Source organism: Bos grunniens, chromosome 2 (genome assembly GCF_055505025.1).
Source record: "Bos grunniens cultivar Pamir isolate PY7600 chromosome 2, Bosgru_T2T1.0, whole genome shotgun sequence".
In the NCBI taxonomy this organism is placed as follows: domain Eukaryota; kingdom Metazoa; phylum Chordata; class Mammalia; order Artiodactyla; family Bovidae; genus Bos; species Bos grunniens.
This window is the reverse complement of record NC_141166.1, coordinates 47,181,867-47,197,235: the sequence shown is the minus strand read 5'-3', so window position 1 is coordinate 47,197,235 and position 15,369 is coordinate 47,181,867. Positions and strand designations below refer to the sequence as shown.

General features: G+C 36.6%; 1 protein-coding gene across 10 annotated transcripts in view; it reads right to left on the bottom strand.

Annotated features, from left to right (window-relative positions):
• The window catches only part of HYCC2 (hyccin PI4KA lipid kinase complex subunit 2), a 65,037-nt gene that overhangs the window by 42,673 nt on the left and 6,995 nt on the right, over positions 1-15,369 (bottom strand). For all 10 annotated transcript variants that reach the window (XM_086346224.1, XM_086346185.1, XM_086346202.1 and 7 more), the window contains exon 3: positions 6,827-6,926. The gene's annotated coding sequence lies outside the window, so the exon portion shown is untranslated. The remainder of the gene's footprint in view (positions 1-6,826; positions 6,927-15,369) is intronic.

Genomic DNA, 15,369 nt, shown 5'->3' with positions numbered 1-15,369 from the left:
CCAAAAAAAGAAACTGGATTTTCTAATCCCCCCAACATTCCCTAAATACCCATATATAATGCACTGTAACAAGGAGTACAAAAAGGAATAAGAAATGCTCCTTATTTTCAAGTAGCAAATGCTTTTAAGATAGGCTGACAGATTTATTCAAATAAACTACAAAAGGAAAATGAGTGGATTAAAAGGGATGTTAAAAAAAATCAATAACCAAAATATGAATCTTATTTGGATTCTGATTCAAACATTAAAAAAGAGCTTAACATAATTGGAAAAGGTTAAACATGACTTATTGTATGACTTATTACTTAATACTGGATGATACTAAATCAAGGAATGATCAATTATTTTATATTTAATAATGGTATTTCAGTTAGGAAATTTCCCATACCCTTATGGCATCACCAAGTTAATGGACATGAGTTTGAGCAGACGACGGGAGATAGTGAAGCACAGGGAAGCCTGGCGTGCTACAGTCCCTGGGGTCACAAAGAGTCGGACACGACTTAGCGACTGAACAACAACAAAAAGTCCCACATATATTTGGAACTATTTATGAGCTGCTATTCCCAATTTTGTACCAGGACTATAGTATTTTAATTACTGTGGCTTTATAATGCACTTTATACACTCTATGGACAGGGAGGCCTGGCGTGCTGCAATTCATGGGGTTGCAAAGAGTCAGACACGACTGAGCGACTGATCTGATCTGATACACTCTATGGGGTCACAAAGAGTTGGACACAACTGAATGACTAACACTTTATAATAGTACATGTCCCATATTTTTTCCTAAAAATGTATTTCATTATTATTGCCTGCTTTATTCTTCCAGTTAAATATTAGACTTGTACTGTAAGTTTTTTTTTCTATACTCCATCCTCATAGGAATTAAATTTACAAATTAATTTCAAATGACATCCTCACATCATCGAGTCATCCAATACAGAAGCATAGCATTGCTCTTTATTAAAAATCTTCTTTTTTATGCCTGTATAAATTCTGTGTTTTCTTCATACAGATCAGAACATTCAAATTAAGTTGATTCCTAAGTAAAATCTTCTCTGTTGGTTGGTTCCAGATCCACTGTGAAAACCAAAATCCAAGGATACTCAATTCCCACAGCTGGCCCTCCCTATCAGCATATTCAACCAACCATGTACCATGTAGCACTGCATCTATTTACTGAAAAAATCTGAGTATAAGTGGATTTGCTGAGTTCAAACCAGTGTTGTTTAAGGGTCAACAGTTTATAGTTTCTTGCTGCAACTGTGATTCTTTTTCATCATTTCAAACTAGCTATAGTTACACACACACAAATAAATACTTAAAAAAACAAAATGAACAAGTTTTTAGATAAATATTTAAAATACTGAAAATGACTTAAATTATGATTATTTATATGTTTTAGGAAATATCTATACTTTGACTACACTGACTTCTTTATAGAAAAGGAAAACAAAAAGCAACTACAATTAATCAAAAAATTTTCAAATTCTTTACAAAGAACATCAACAGCTTTTAAAAATTAAAAAGAAAATCAAACATTATTTTTTGAAAGAAACACAAAACTTTTTAATCTGATATATACTGCACTGGAATCCCTAACTGATACAGGGCCCGGAATATACAGTTTGAAAAAGTTCCCCAAGTAATCCTGATGACTACCTTCAGTTTAAAAAAAAAAAGTATTACATCCAAGTTAAATTTCTCATTTTAAATTTCTATATGATATCTCCCATAAAAACAAATTTGCAATGTCAAATCACTTTGATTTCTATCAATACTGTTTTTTTTTTAATGTGACTGCAAGTTAATTAACTTTAGACAGAAGAATATAGTGGTGTTAATAATAATTATAACCAAAACATCATACTTACCTGATTTTATGATACTAATTTTAAGACAGTAGTTTATTAACAAATATAAGTAGAAAATAAGAAATAACCCTTTATTAAAATGAAACAAAATGCTTAACTAAAGGATAAGAGCACAAGCTTATCCATATAATCCCATAAGACTTTTAAAAATTATCCTTTACATTTCTGGCCACCTTTAGTCTCTTTACACTTGCCACATTCTCCTAGTTCTTTGTATATGGCTGTTCAATGTTAACCTCTTCATAGAAGTCCCCTGTGTCTATTTATACTGGCTGCCTCTATACGCTCTTCCCTCCAACCCTTAACACTCTGTCCTTTCCTTCATATCATTTTAGCAAAATCTGTAAATAATCTTTTTTTTTAATGAGGCATAGTTAACATACAATATTCCAATTATTTACTTATTATTGGCTTTCCCACTAGAATTTGTACGTCACAAGGACAGGCACTGTGCACATAGCAGGCACTCAAACATCTGATTTAATTATCTGTGCTTATGAACTCAATTTACTTAGCACCTTTGTAATGACACTTATTTTTGGTCATAACAAAACCTGAAATATCTTCTGCATTTTCTGTTTAATTAAGCTTAATAATTTTATTTTTTCCAAATTAAATACAGATGGAAGCTAAGAGCCTCTTTCAAAATCATCCAGAAACTTCTGACAGGCAGATATTCTCCCAGATGTAGGAGTCATTCATAGTAACCTTGCTCAGGTGTGAAATTAGAGACAGAGATCTGGCAATTTTGCCGTCTTTGAATTAACTGCCATGCGTCAGGCAATCTTCTACTGAGAAAATTATTACTGCAAAACTGTATTATACTGTGATATTTTGTAGACATTTTAAGTAACAATTAGGGGCAAAAATTCAGTTAACAATTCAACCCTATGTGGTTTACCTAAGATCAACTGAAATGATAACTGAATAAATGATTACACAAAGCTAAATTCCCAAAACACCAAATATGAATGATTACTGCTATTTCAAAATTACTTGCCTGGCTGATGAAAAGCATATTTGGACAATATACATCTTGATTTCAAAAATGTGAAAAAATGTGTCTTGAAAGTGAGAAAAAAGAAAGTTATCAGCAAGCCTTTTAAGTATAAACACTGTATCAGCTACTTTTTGGACTTTATCTGATTTAATGACAGGAAATAGAATGTAGTGGTTTAGACTCAATTTTTTGTCTCAGTAGACACTGTTTCACTCCTACATTTTATAAGCTTATTAATTCATTAAATTCAAGTTTATTACATAAATCCATTAAATTCAAGTTTATTATATAAGTCCATTACATGTTAACAAATAACATTTTAAAAAGAAACTTTATTTTTCCAAAACAAAAACAACTCTAGTGACAAGAACAGTGCTGTTTTACAATTTCTGCAAATTTTATACTTGCCTCTGCATCCAATCTGTTGCTGGAAATCTTCAAGGTATATTCACCAGAGAATGATGGTGAAGAAGTCAAATACTATCTTAGTATTAATATGAAAAATAGTTTTAACTCCACAGATCCACTTAAAGGATTCCCAGGACACATACTGAGCACAGACTCTGGAGCCAGATTAGGCTTTAGGTCACTAACTCTAGCTATGTTTATTTTTTTAAATTGAGTTATAATTAACATACAATATTATACTAGTTTCAGGTTTATGTCAGCAATTTGATATTTTTATACATTATGAAAAGATCATTGAAATAAAACCAGTTACCAACCCTCACCACACAAATTTGCTACGATATTATTGACTATGTTCCCTATGTGTGCATTACATACCTATGACCTATTTATCTTTGAACTGAAAGTTTGGACATCATTCTAACTATGTTTAAATCATCGTACCCCCTTACCAGCTATACTTAAACCTTGTGTTTCATTTCTTGCACTTCAAAAAGACAGGTAATAGATGTCTTAAGGTAAACACTGTATAAGTATCTACTACGAGCAGTACATAATTAATCTTCAGAATACTATATACTATAAAATAGCTGTTATCCCTATCTAACAGATAAGAAAATTAAAGTGTAAAGTTTGAGTGATCCACACATGGCAACACAATTTAAGTGGCAGAGCTGGAATTTGAATTTAATACCTACTAAAATCTATAGTTGAAAAATGTAATTGTCCCTTTCTTACAGCTCATACTTCTCCCCCCAGGGCTTTCTGTTCTGATCATATTCACTTCTCAGTGTCTCTATCACTTCATGCACACCTTCACACCAGGGATTCTGTTCCAGCCTGTAGTGCTGTCCTACAATAACTATTCCAATCCTGTTAGTCTCAGCAGGCCTTTCTTGACCACTTATCTAGACAGTATTCCCCTTCTCCAGTATTTTCCATTCAAACAAATACAGTTCATTTTCTTCCTATGGACATGGATTTTATACCTTGCTTACTAAACCTTACTACTTGTTGTCTATCTTTCCTAACAGATTACAAATCCCATGAGAATAGAAGGGTCATTTTCTGTTCTGCTCGCAATTAAGTGCTCACTATGAACTCCAAGCTAACAAGTATTTTATGGTATCCAGACATATAACAGGTACTTAATGTCTATTTAGAACTTCCCTGGTGGCTCAGACGGTGAAGCGTCTGCCTGCAGTGCAGGAGACCTGGGTTCAATTCCTGGGTCGGAAGATCCCCTGGAGAAGGAAATGGCAATCCACTCCAGCACTCTTGCCTAGAAAATCCCATGGACAGAGGAGCCTGATAGGCTACGGTCCATGGGGTCGCAAAGAGTTAGACACGACTGAGCGACTTCACTTTCACTTTAATGTCTATTTGCTGAATCAATGAACCACAAAGCTTATACGATCTTGGACAAATAACTTAAACCCTTTGGGCTTCAGGTTGCTACAATAATAAGTTACTTTCTAAATCTAAAATCCTATAAATATATTTTAGTACCTTCTTTTGTAACCAGTCGGTTACAAAGAAAAAATTTAAATATATGTCTTCTAACTAGAATCAGCATCTTTTAGCATTTAGAGGTGGCTATGAACATAGTTATTAACATACTGCAAGTACTCTTTTTATTTAAACAGACAATACAGAATTCTGAAAATAATTTCTTCTGCTGCATATTATACTCATCCCATCACCTGGTATATAAAAGCTATATTTAAAAGCAAAAATCAAGCTGATATTCTAGCATGCAGATCAATTCAGGCCCATACTGCCTCACTTTCAGAGTATGAAACAAATTAAAAAGTCTATCACAGAAAATGATTATCTTTTTGGTGACCATGGAAATGGCAACCTTTATTAGCAAGATCTGAATAAAACAAAATAAAAAAAAATAAAGTGCTGAAATATGATCTTAAAGAGGTCAATAACTACTTGTCAGAAAGCAAACTCACAATATTTGTACAAGTACAGTAAGTTCTTCACTACCTAGACAGATATATATTGTGTCTTAGCTGATCATCAGTATATGTATTCTTCTTTAGAAACTGACAATTTAGAGAGAACTAGGCTTCCCTGGTAGCTCAGATGATAAAGAATCCACCTGCAATGCAGGAGACCCCGGTTCGTATCCCTGGGTCAGGAAGATCAGGAGAAGAGAATGACTACCCACTCCAGTATTCTTGCCTGGAGAATTCCATGGACAGAGCCCCCTGATGGACTACTGTCCACAGGGTCACAAAGAGTCGGGCACAACTGAGTGACTTGTTAGTCACTCAGTTAACAGGCAGTATGGCCTACTGGTTATGAAGAGTACAGGCTTTTGCTCTAGACTGCCTGAGTTTGAATTCCAGCTCCATGACCTTCAAGTTATATTGAGAAAGTTACTTAACTAATCTGTGGTCTCAAATCCCTCATTTATAAAATGGGAATTACCTATGTCAAATAATTTTTTTTAAAGATTAAATAAGTTAACAGACAGCAGTGAGCTAAACGATGATAACTGCTCTCAAGAATTTCTAATGGACCAAAATTATTGGATAAACAAAGCTATACAATTATCAGGGTGACATATGACAGTAAAAAATGGTTTTGTTATTGCAAATTTTCAAACAAGGTCAACAATTATCTATATATTTCAAGGTGTAAGTATGAAACAAAGCACTTAATGCATGCTACTATTGTAAATACCAAATTCTAAGTAAAACATTAAAACTACACTGTCCGGTTTTAATTAATTAAAATAAAATAAAATTTAAAAATCAATTCCTGAGAATTTCCTGGCTGTCCAGTGGTTAGGACTCAGAGCTTTCACAGAAGAGGGTCTCAGTTTGATCCCTGGTCACAGAACTAAGATCCTACAAGCCACATGGCATGGCCCAAAAAATTAGGAAAAAAAAAAAAAAAACACAAAACTGTACTATTAAAAAAAAACCCACCAATTCCTTACTTGCACTAGCCACATTTCAAGCACTTAATAGCTGCATGTAGCTAGTGTCTCCTGTATTAGAAGCACAGATGTAGAACACAGACATTATCAAAGAAATTTCATAAACAGCATTGATCTAGATGTAGTTAGAAAATACAATTATGCTGAGTAAATTCAATAATTTAAGAGCTGCAAAGTTTAGGAAACAAAACATTTTAAAGACAACAATTAAAAAGGAAACACTTTCAAAAAGTAAAATTAAAAGGCAATAATTAAGATGTGATTATTTCAAGTCTCCTAGGTAAAAACTCCTTACAAATAGCTGTGAAAAGAAGGGAAGGGAAAAGCAAAGGAGAAAAGGAAAGATATACCCATTTGAATGCAGAGTTTCAAAGAAGACATAAGAAAGCCTTCCTCAGTGGTCAATGCAAATACAGGAAAACAATAGAATGGGAAAGACTAGAGATCTCTTTAAGATAATTGGAGATACCAAGGGAACATTTTGTAAACAGAAGCTACCCACCAAAAATTACCAAAAATTCCAACATGTCTAACTATGGGAACTTCATTCTTTATCCTTTAAAAAGTTAAATTCTATGATTTTACCTCTGTTGTAAGATCAGTGTTCTAATGGAGGAGGTGGCACAGGAATGCAGCAGAGTTCAAGTATGGAATTCATTTGTTGAGACTTAAATATTTTCCAACTCTACAAAAAATGAAAATGAAAAACTGTAAAATACTGAGAGAAAATATTATCAAGAATGTAAAATAAAGGAGAAAGAATAATTTTGAAAATACATTTATAATACAGTGTACCCAATTTAAAAAATAATTAGGATTATTTTTAAGTTTTCTATAAGAACCAGGAGATACTCAAATACCATTATCAAACTTATTTTAAAAACATCAGATTTGGAGAAAAGTCTGAGTTTTAGTTTCAAATTTACCATTAAATATCTGTAAAGACTTCGAGTAAGCTATTTAAAATTTCTGGAGCTGAACCTGAATAATCTACAAAAATAAGTTACTTCCTAGTCAAAAAGCCTATAAATCCAATTTTTGAAACATTACAGTGATCTCACACACACACACACGTAACAATCAATAAAATTTTAACATGCAGCATAAAATAGAGCTTAAATAATAAATATAAATAGCTACATTACAATTTTGCATGGATTTCACAGACTGAAAAGTTTATCGTTTTGAGAAAGAATACAGAAAATGCTATTACTTGAAGTTCTGGCACAAAACCATTAAAAGTTATTTTCAAACTGCTTAAAGTATACTTTTCTCATGAAGTCATAACTACTATCATGCAGTTGCTGACCACATTATACTCTACTTCTTTGATTCAAAATTCATCACAACTTCAGAATCTAAAACATCAAAAGTAAATTAACATTTTAAAATAGTTCATCACAAAATACTTTTTTAATATAAGGAATACTGCAATAAAATTCTCTTGGAGTTAAATGATGTTATCACTTTAAAGTCCCCAAAGTTTTTCAAACTGAAGACGCATCAGGAAACCTCCTACTCCAAGAATGGCAGCTGACTTTTCATCTCTTACACACTGGGCTATCGCATTAAATTTTTTATTTCATGACAAGTTTTGCCATGGGGAAAAAACTTGAAAAGGACTAACAGAATGTCTCTGGAAAGATATACAAGAAATTGGTAACCCTTTGGGAAGAGACATTTGATGTTAAGGAGACTGTCTTTTTAACTTTGGGAATTTGGAACCACCGAGACATTTGCCAGATTTTGAAGCAGTGCAGGCAGGCAGACTTGATAGCTATGCTGGGAAGCTCTGTGGAGATAGGTCTCTGACAGACTTTCAAGGTTAAGGGTACAGATACTAGGCTCTCTATTGAGGAAAACAAAACCAAACAAGAAAACACAACAGGGCAAATGATAGGAAAACTAAGTAATTCAGAGTATGTTCTTTAACTACAGTAAATAATTCAGAGAATGTTCTTTAACTACAGTAATTAATAAATAACAATAATCGCTCAGTCATGTCTGACTCTTTGTGACCTCACAGACTGTAGGCTGCCAGGCTCCTCTGTCTCAGAATTCTTCAGTCTAGAATACTGGAGTGGGTAGCTGTTCCCCTCTCCAGGGATCTTCCCAACCCAAGGACAGAACCCAGGTCTCCCTCATTGCAGGCGAATTCTTTATCAACTGAGGCACCAGGGAAGCCCATAATTAACAATAACTAATGATAATTAAAATAACAATAATAAATAAAAGGGCTTCCCTCGTGGCTCAGCTGGTAAAGAATCTGCCTGCAATGCGGGAAACCTGGGTTTGATCCCTGGGTTGGGAAGATCTGCTGGAGATACCATGGGAACATTTCATGCAAAGATGGACTCGATAAAGGACAGAAATGGTATGGACCTAACAGAAGCAGAAGATATTAAGAAGAGGTGGCAAGAATACACAGAAGAACAATATAAAAAAGATCTTCATGACCCAGTTAACCACAATGGTGTGATCACTCACCTAGAACCAGGCATCCTGGAATGCAAAGTCAAGGGGGCCTTAGGAAGCATCACTACGAACAAATCTAGGAGGTAATGGAATTCCAGTCGAGCCATTTCAAATCCTAAAAGATGATGCTGTGCAAGTGCTGCACTCAATATGCCAGCAAATCTGGAAAACTCAGCAGTGGCCACAGGACTGGAAAAGGTCAGTTTTCATTCCAATCCCAAAGAAAGGAAATACCAAAGAATGTTCAAACTACCACACAATTGCACTTATCTCACACACTAGCAAAGTAATGCTCAAAATTCTCCAAGGCAGGCTTCAACAGTATGTGAACCGTGAACTTCCAGATGTTCAAGCTGGATTTAGAAAAGGCAGAGGAACCAGAGATCAAATTGCTAACACCCACTGGATCATCCAAAAAGCAAGAGAGTTCCAGAAAAACATCTATTTCTACTTTATTGACTACGTCAAAACTTTTGACTGTGTAGGATCACAACGAACTGTGGAAAATTCTTCAAGAGTTGGGAGTACCAGACCACCTGACCTGCCTCTTAAGAAATCTGTATGCAGGTCAAGAAGCAACAGTTAGAACTGGACATGGAACAACAGACTGGTTCCAAATTGGGAAAGGTGTATGTCAAGGCTGTATACTGTCACCTCCTTATTTAACTTACATGCAGAGTACATTATGTGAAAAGCTGGGCTGGATGAAGCACAAGCTGGAATCAAGACTGCTGCGAGAAATACCATAGCTCAATTGGTAAAGAATCTGCCTGCAATGCAGGAGACCTGGGTTCTATTCCTGGGTCGGGAAGATCCCCTGGAGGAGGAAATGGCAACCCACTCCAATATTCTTGCCTGGAGAATTCCATGGACAGAGGATCCTGGCAGGCCACAGTCCATGGGGTCACAAGAATTGGGCACGACTTAGCAACTAAATGACGACGATGATGCAGATGACACCACCTTACAGCAGAAATCAAAGAAGAACTAAGGGGCCTCTTGATGAAAGTCAAACAGGAAAGCAAAAAAGTTGGCTTAAAACTCAACATTCAGAAAACAAAGATCATGGCATCCAGTCCCATCATTTCACAGAAAATAGATGGGGAAACAATGGGAACAGTGAGAGACTTTATTTTTGGGGGCTCCAAAATCACTGCAGATGGTGTCTGCAGCCATGAAATTAAAAGATACTTGCTCCTTGGAAGAAAAGCTATGACCAACCTAGACAGCATATTAAAAAGTAGAGATATTACTTTGTAAACAAAGGTCCGTCTAGTCAAAGCTATGGTTTTTCCAGTAGTCATGTATGGATGTGAGAGTTGGACCATAAGAAAGCTGAGCACCAAAGAATTGATGCTTTTGAACTGTGGTGTTGGAGAAGACTCTTGAGAGTCCCCTGGACTGCAAGATCAAACCAGTCCATTCTGAAGGAAATCAGTCCTAAATATTCATTGGAAGGACTGATGCTGATGCTGAAACTCCAATACTTTGGCTACCTGATTGCACCTCATCTGAAAAGACCCTGATGCTGGAGAAGGGGACGACAGAGGATGAGACAGCTGGATGGCATCACCAGCTCAATGGACATGAGTTCAGAGTAAGCTCTGGGAGTTGGTGATGGACAGGGAAGCCTGGCGTGCTGCAGTCCATGGGGTTGCAAAGACTCAGACACGACTGAGCGATTGAACTGAACTGAACTGAACTGAAACATCTATGGGTCAAAGAAGATATTAAAGCCAAAATCAGGGACTTCTCTGTCGGTCCAGTGGTTAAGACTCCATGCTCTAAATGCAGGGGACATGGGTTTGATCCCTGGTTGGGAAACTAAGATCCCATACACCATAAAGCATGGCTAAAAAACTTAAAAAAAAAAAAAAAAAGAAACTAAACAAATAAATAAAAATGCAACTCCCAATAGCATTAAAAAAAGAGAGAGAGAGAAAAATCTAACAGAAGATATGCAAGACCAGTATACTGAAAACAAGAAGACATTTCTGAGAGATAAACTGAAGGCCATATCACGTTCACAGTTTGGCAGCTCACAGTAAAAACATCAGTTCTCCCCTAACTGATTTCTAGTTTCAAAGCAATCTTAATCAAAATCCCACTGCTCTCCTTTAAAAGACAGATTGACAAGCTGATTCTGAAATCCCTATGGAAATACAAGGAGCCAAGAATAACCAAGGCAACCTTTAAAAACAAAAATTGGAGGACTCCACTCCAAAATATTAAAACCTACTGTAAAGCCACAGTAATTAACTGTACAAGTATAGTAACTAAAACTTACCAATGAAAAAGTAAAGCCTAGACAGTCACATACAAGTAAGATTGTCTGATTTATGACAAAGGCAAATTGCAGTGCATTTGGGAAAAGAGTCTTTTAAATAAAAGATGCAGGGTCAACTGGATATCCCTATAGAAAATATTGTATCATGATCTCTAACCTTACACAATTCACAAAAATAAGTTCCAAATAGAATGTAGATCTAAAAATGAAAGTAAACAAACCAAAAAAACCCATAGCAAAATATCTTTGTGTCTTTGAAGCAGGCAATTTTTTTTTTTTTACAATGTTGTGATAGTGAAGGTGAACAGCAAAGGGACCCAACTATACATATACATGTATCCATTCTCCCCCAAATTTCAATTCCATCCACTGCTAAGTCACTTCAGTCATGTCCGACTCTGTGCGACCCCACAGACGGCAGCCCACCAGGCTCCCCCATCTCCGGGATTCTCCAGGCAATAACACTGGAATGGGTTGCCATTTCCTTCTCCAATTCATGAAAGTGAAAAGTGAAAGTGAAGTCGCTCAGTCATGTCCGACTCTTTGTGATCCCTTGGACTGTAGCCCGCCAGGCTCCTTTGTCCATGGGATTCTCCAGTAAGAAAACTGGAATGGGCTGCGATTCCCTTCTCCAGGGGATCTTCCCAACTCAGGGTTCGAACCCAGGTCTCCTGCATTGCAAACAGATACTTTACCATCAGAGCCACCTGGGAAGCCCTTCAGGAGAGGAGACAGGGAGGCAAGTATAAAGATTTACTAGTTCCCATCTGATACAGATCCACACTCCATTTGCAATGATCTAGTCTATACTGTCAGCTAAAGCTATTTCTGAATCTTATTTACAGCTATATATGGCCAAATGACTAAGTTTTGGTCATCAAGATCAGAGTTACAGAAATGTTTCTCTCTTTCCTTTTTTCCCCCCTTGGCCACGCCACATGATTTGCAGGATCTTAGTCCTCCAATCAGGGATTTAACCCGGGTCCATGGCAGTGAAAGCACCGAGTCCTAACTACTGGCCTACCAGGGAAATCCCTAGAAAGGTTTCTTAAAAGATGAAAGGTATGCCCCTTTTATCTTCTGCTTTTTTCCTCCTTTCTTCTGCCTAGATCATGGATATGACAGCTGGATATACAGCAACCATTCTGTGATCTTGAAAACAGAAGCCACATGCTAAGGATGGCAAAGGAAAAAGACAATGAGACTGGTCCTTGACAAGCCTATGGTGCTGCTCTATCAGTCTTAGATTGTTATTTTTGAATTTGTTTTTACAAGACAAAGAAATTAACTACTATCTTATTTAAGCAATGGTTATTTCTTGTCTCTCTCTCTAGCAGCCCAAACAATTCCTATCTGGTAAGGTAAGAAAGAGATTCCAGCAACACATCTATGGTCTAAGATACCAATAAGCCATCTCAGTTATGCTTCAATGCTAATAAAGTGTTCATCTCCACTGAAATGGGGGGTGGGGTGGGCAGTTGTGGGGGGAGTATAGGAAGCAAGACTGACTAAAGAATCCACTCTGTGAAAGTACACCACTATTATAGCTCAGATGGAGGGTGTTTATAATAGTTTAGTACACTTTAAAGACTGCCTAGTACAGTACTATAATTTCTTGCCAACATTTAGGAGTTATGTTCTAGAAAAGTAATGTGACTTATGGTGACTGGCCAAAACCAAATTATATGAAAATAAGAGGTTAGGAAAAATAAGCATTTTAACAGAAAATGTTAAATCAGCTATTTAAAACCTGTTCAAATAAAAACCAGTGAATTTTCTACATATTAACCCCTTCAAATTTCCAAGAAATACTACTGTAGCACAACAGTTTGATAAGGCTGATTCTCTCATATTACGATCAATATTCTACTTCATAAAGATTTTGAACCTGTTCTTCTTGGCTTGCCATTTTATGTCACTGGTAATTGTGTTTTTATTTTTGTTAAAGCTACAAAAATTTTCACATTTTTATAGTGACTGTATAATTTTTGGGGTTGTTTTTCATCCATACATTAAGAAAATAGAAAATAACTGGTTTCTCTGTGGACTATTATAGACTGAATTTTTGTGTCGCAAACCACTTCAGTATTCTTACCTTGAGAACCCCAAGAATAGTATGAAAAGGCAAAATGATAGAATACTGTAAGAGGAACTCCCCAGGTCAGTAGCTGCCCAATTGGCTACTGGAGATCAGTGGAGAAATAACTCCAGAAAGAATGAAAGCATGGAGCCAAAGCAAAAACAATACCCAGGTGTGGATGTGACTGGTGATAGAAGCAAGGTCCGATACTGTAAAGAGCAATATTGCATAGGAACCTGGAATGTCAGGTCCATGAATCAAGGCAAACTGGAAGTGGTCAAATAGGAGATGGCAAGAGTGAAAGTCGACATTCTAGGAATCAGCGAACTAAAATGGACTGGAATGGGTGAATTTAACTCAGATGACCATTATATCTACTACTGCAGGAATCCCTTAGAAGAAATGGAGTCACCATCACGGTCACCAAGAGAGTCTGAAATGCAGTACTTGGATGCTATCTCAAAAACGACAGAATGATTTCTGTTCGTTTCCAAGGCAAACCATTCAATATCACAGTAATCCAAGTCTATGTCCCAACCAGTAACACTGAAGAAGCTGAAGTTGAACGGTTCTATGAAGACCTACAAGACCTTTTAGAACTAACACCCCAAAAAGATGTTCTTTTCATTATAGGGGACTGGAATGCAAAAGTAGGAAGTCAAGAAACAACTGGAGTAACGGGAAATTTGGCCTTGGAATATGGAATGAAGCAGGGCAAAGGCTAATACAGTTCTGCCAAGAGAACGCACTGGTCATAGCAAACACCCTCTTCCAACAACACAAGAGAAGACTCTACACATGGACATCACCAGATGGCCAACACAGAAATCAGATTGATTATATTCTTTGCAGCCAAAGATGGAGAAGCTCTATACAGTCAGCAAAAACAAGACCAGGAGCTGACTGTGGTTTGGATCATGAACTCCTTATTGCCAAATTCAGACTTAAATTGAAGAAAGTAGGGAAAACCACTAGACCATTCAGGTATGACCTAAATCAAATCCCTTATGTTTATACAGTGGAAGTGAGAAATAGATTTAAGGAACTAGATCTGAAGATAGAGTGCCTGATAAACTATCGACAGAGGTTTGTGACACTGTACAAGAGCCAGGGATCAAGACCATCCCCATAGAAAAGAAATGCAAAAAGGCAAAATAGCTGTCTGAGGAGGCCTTACAAATAGCTGTGAAAAGAAGAGAAGCAAAAAGCAAAAGAGAAAAGGAAAGATATAACCATCTGAAAGCAGAGTTCCAAAGAATAGCAAGAAGAGATAAGAAAGCCTTCCTCAGTGATCAATGCAAAGAAACAGAGGAAAACAACAGAATGGGAAAGACTAGAGACCTCTTCAAGAAAATTAGAGATACCAAGGGAATATTTCATGCAAAGATGGGCTTGATAAAGGACAGAAATGGTATGGACCCAACAGAAGCAGAAGATATTAAGATGAGGTGGAAAGAATACACAGAAGAACTGTACAAAAAAGAGCTTCACAACCAAGATAATCACGATGGTGTGATCACTCACCTAGAGCCAGACATCCTGGAATGTGAAGTCAAGAGGGCTTTAGAAAGCATCACTACGAACAAAGCTAGTGGACGTGATAGAATTCCATCTAAACTACTTCAAATCCTGAAAGATAATGCTGTGAAAGTGCGGCACTCAACATGCCAGCAAATTTGGAAAACTCAGCAGTGGCCACAGGACTGGAAAAGGTCAGTTTTCATTCCAATCCCAAAGAAAGGCAATGCCAAAAAATGCTCAAACTACTGCAGAATTGCACTCATCTCACATGCTAGTAAAGTAATGCTCAAAATTCTCCAAGCCAGGCTTCAGTAATACATGAACCGTGAACTTCCAGATGTTCAAGCTGGTTTTAGAAAAGGCAGAGGAACCAGGGATCAAACTGCCAACATCCGCTGGATCATGGAAAAAGCAAGAGAGTTCCAGAAAAACATCTATTTTTGCTTTATTGACTATGCCAAAGCCTTTGACTGTGTGGATCACAATAAACTGTGGAAAATTCTAAAAGAGATGGGAATACCAGACCACCTGACCTGCCTCTTGAGAAACCTATATGCAGGTCAGGAAGCAACAGTTAGAACTGGACATGGAACAACAGACTGGTTCCAAATAGGAAAAGGAGTACGTCAAGGCTGTATATTGTCACCCTGCTTATTTAACTTCTATGCAGAGTACATCATGAGAAACGCTGGGCTGGAAGAAGCACAAGCTGGAATCAAGATTGCCGGGATAAATATCAATAACCTCAGGTATGCAGATGACACC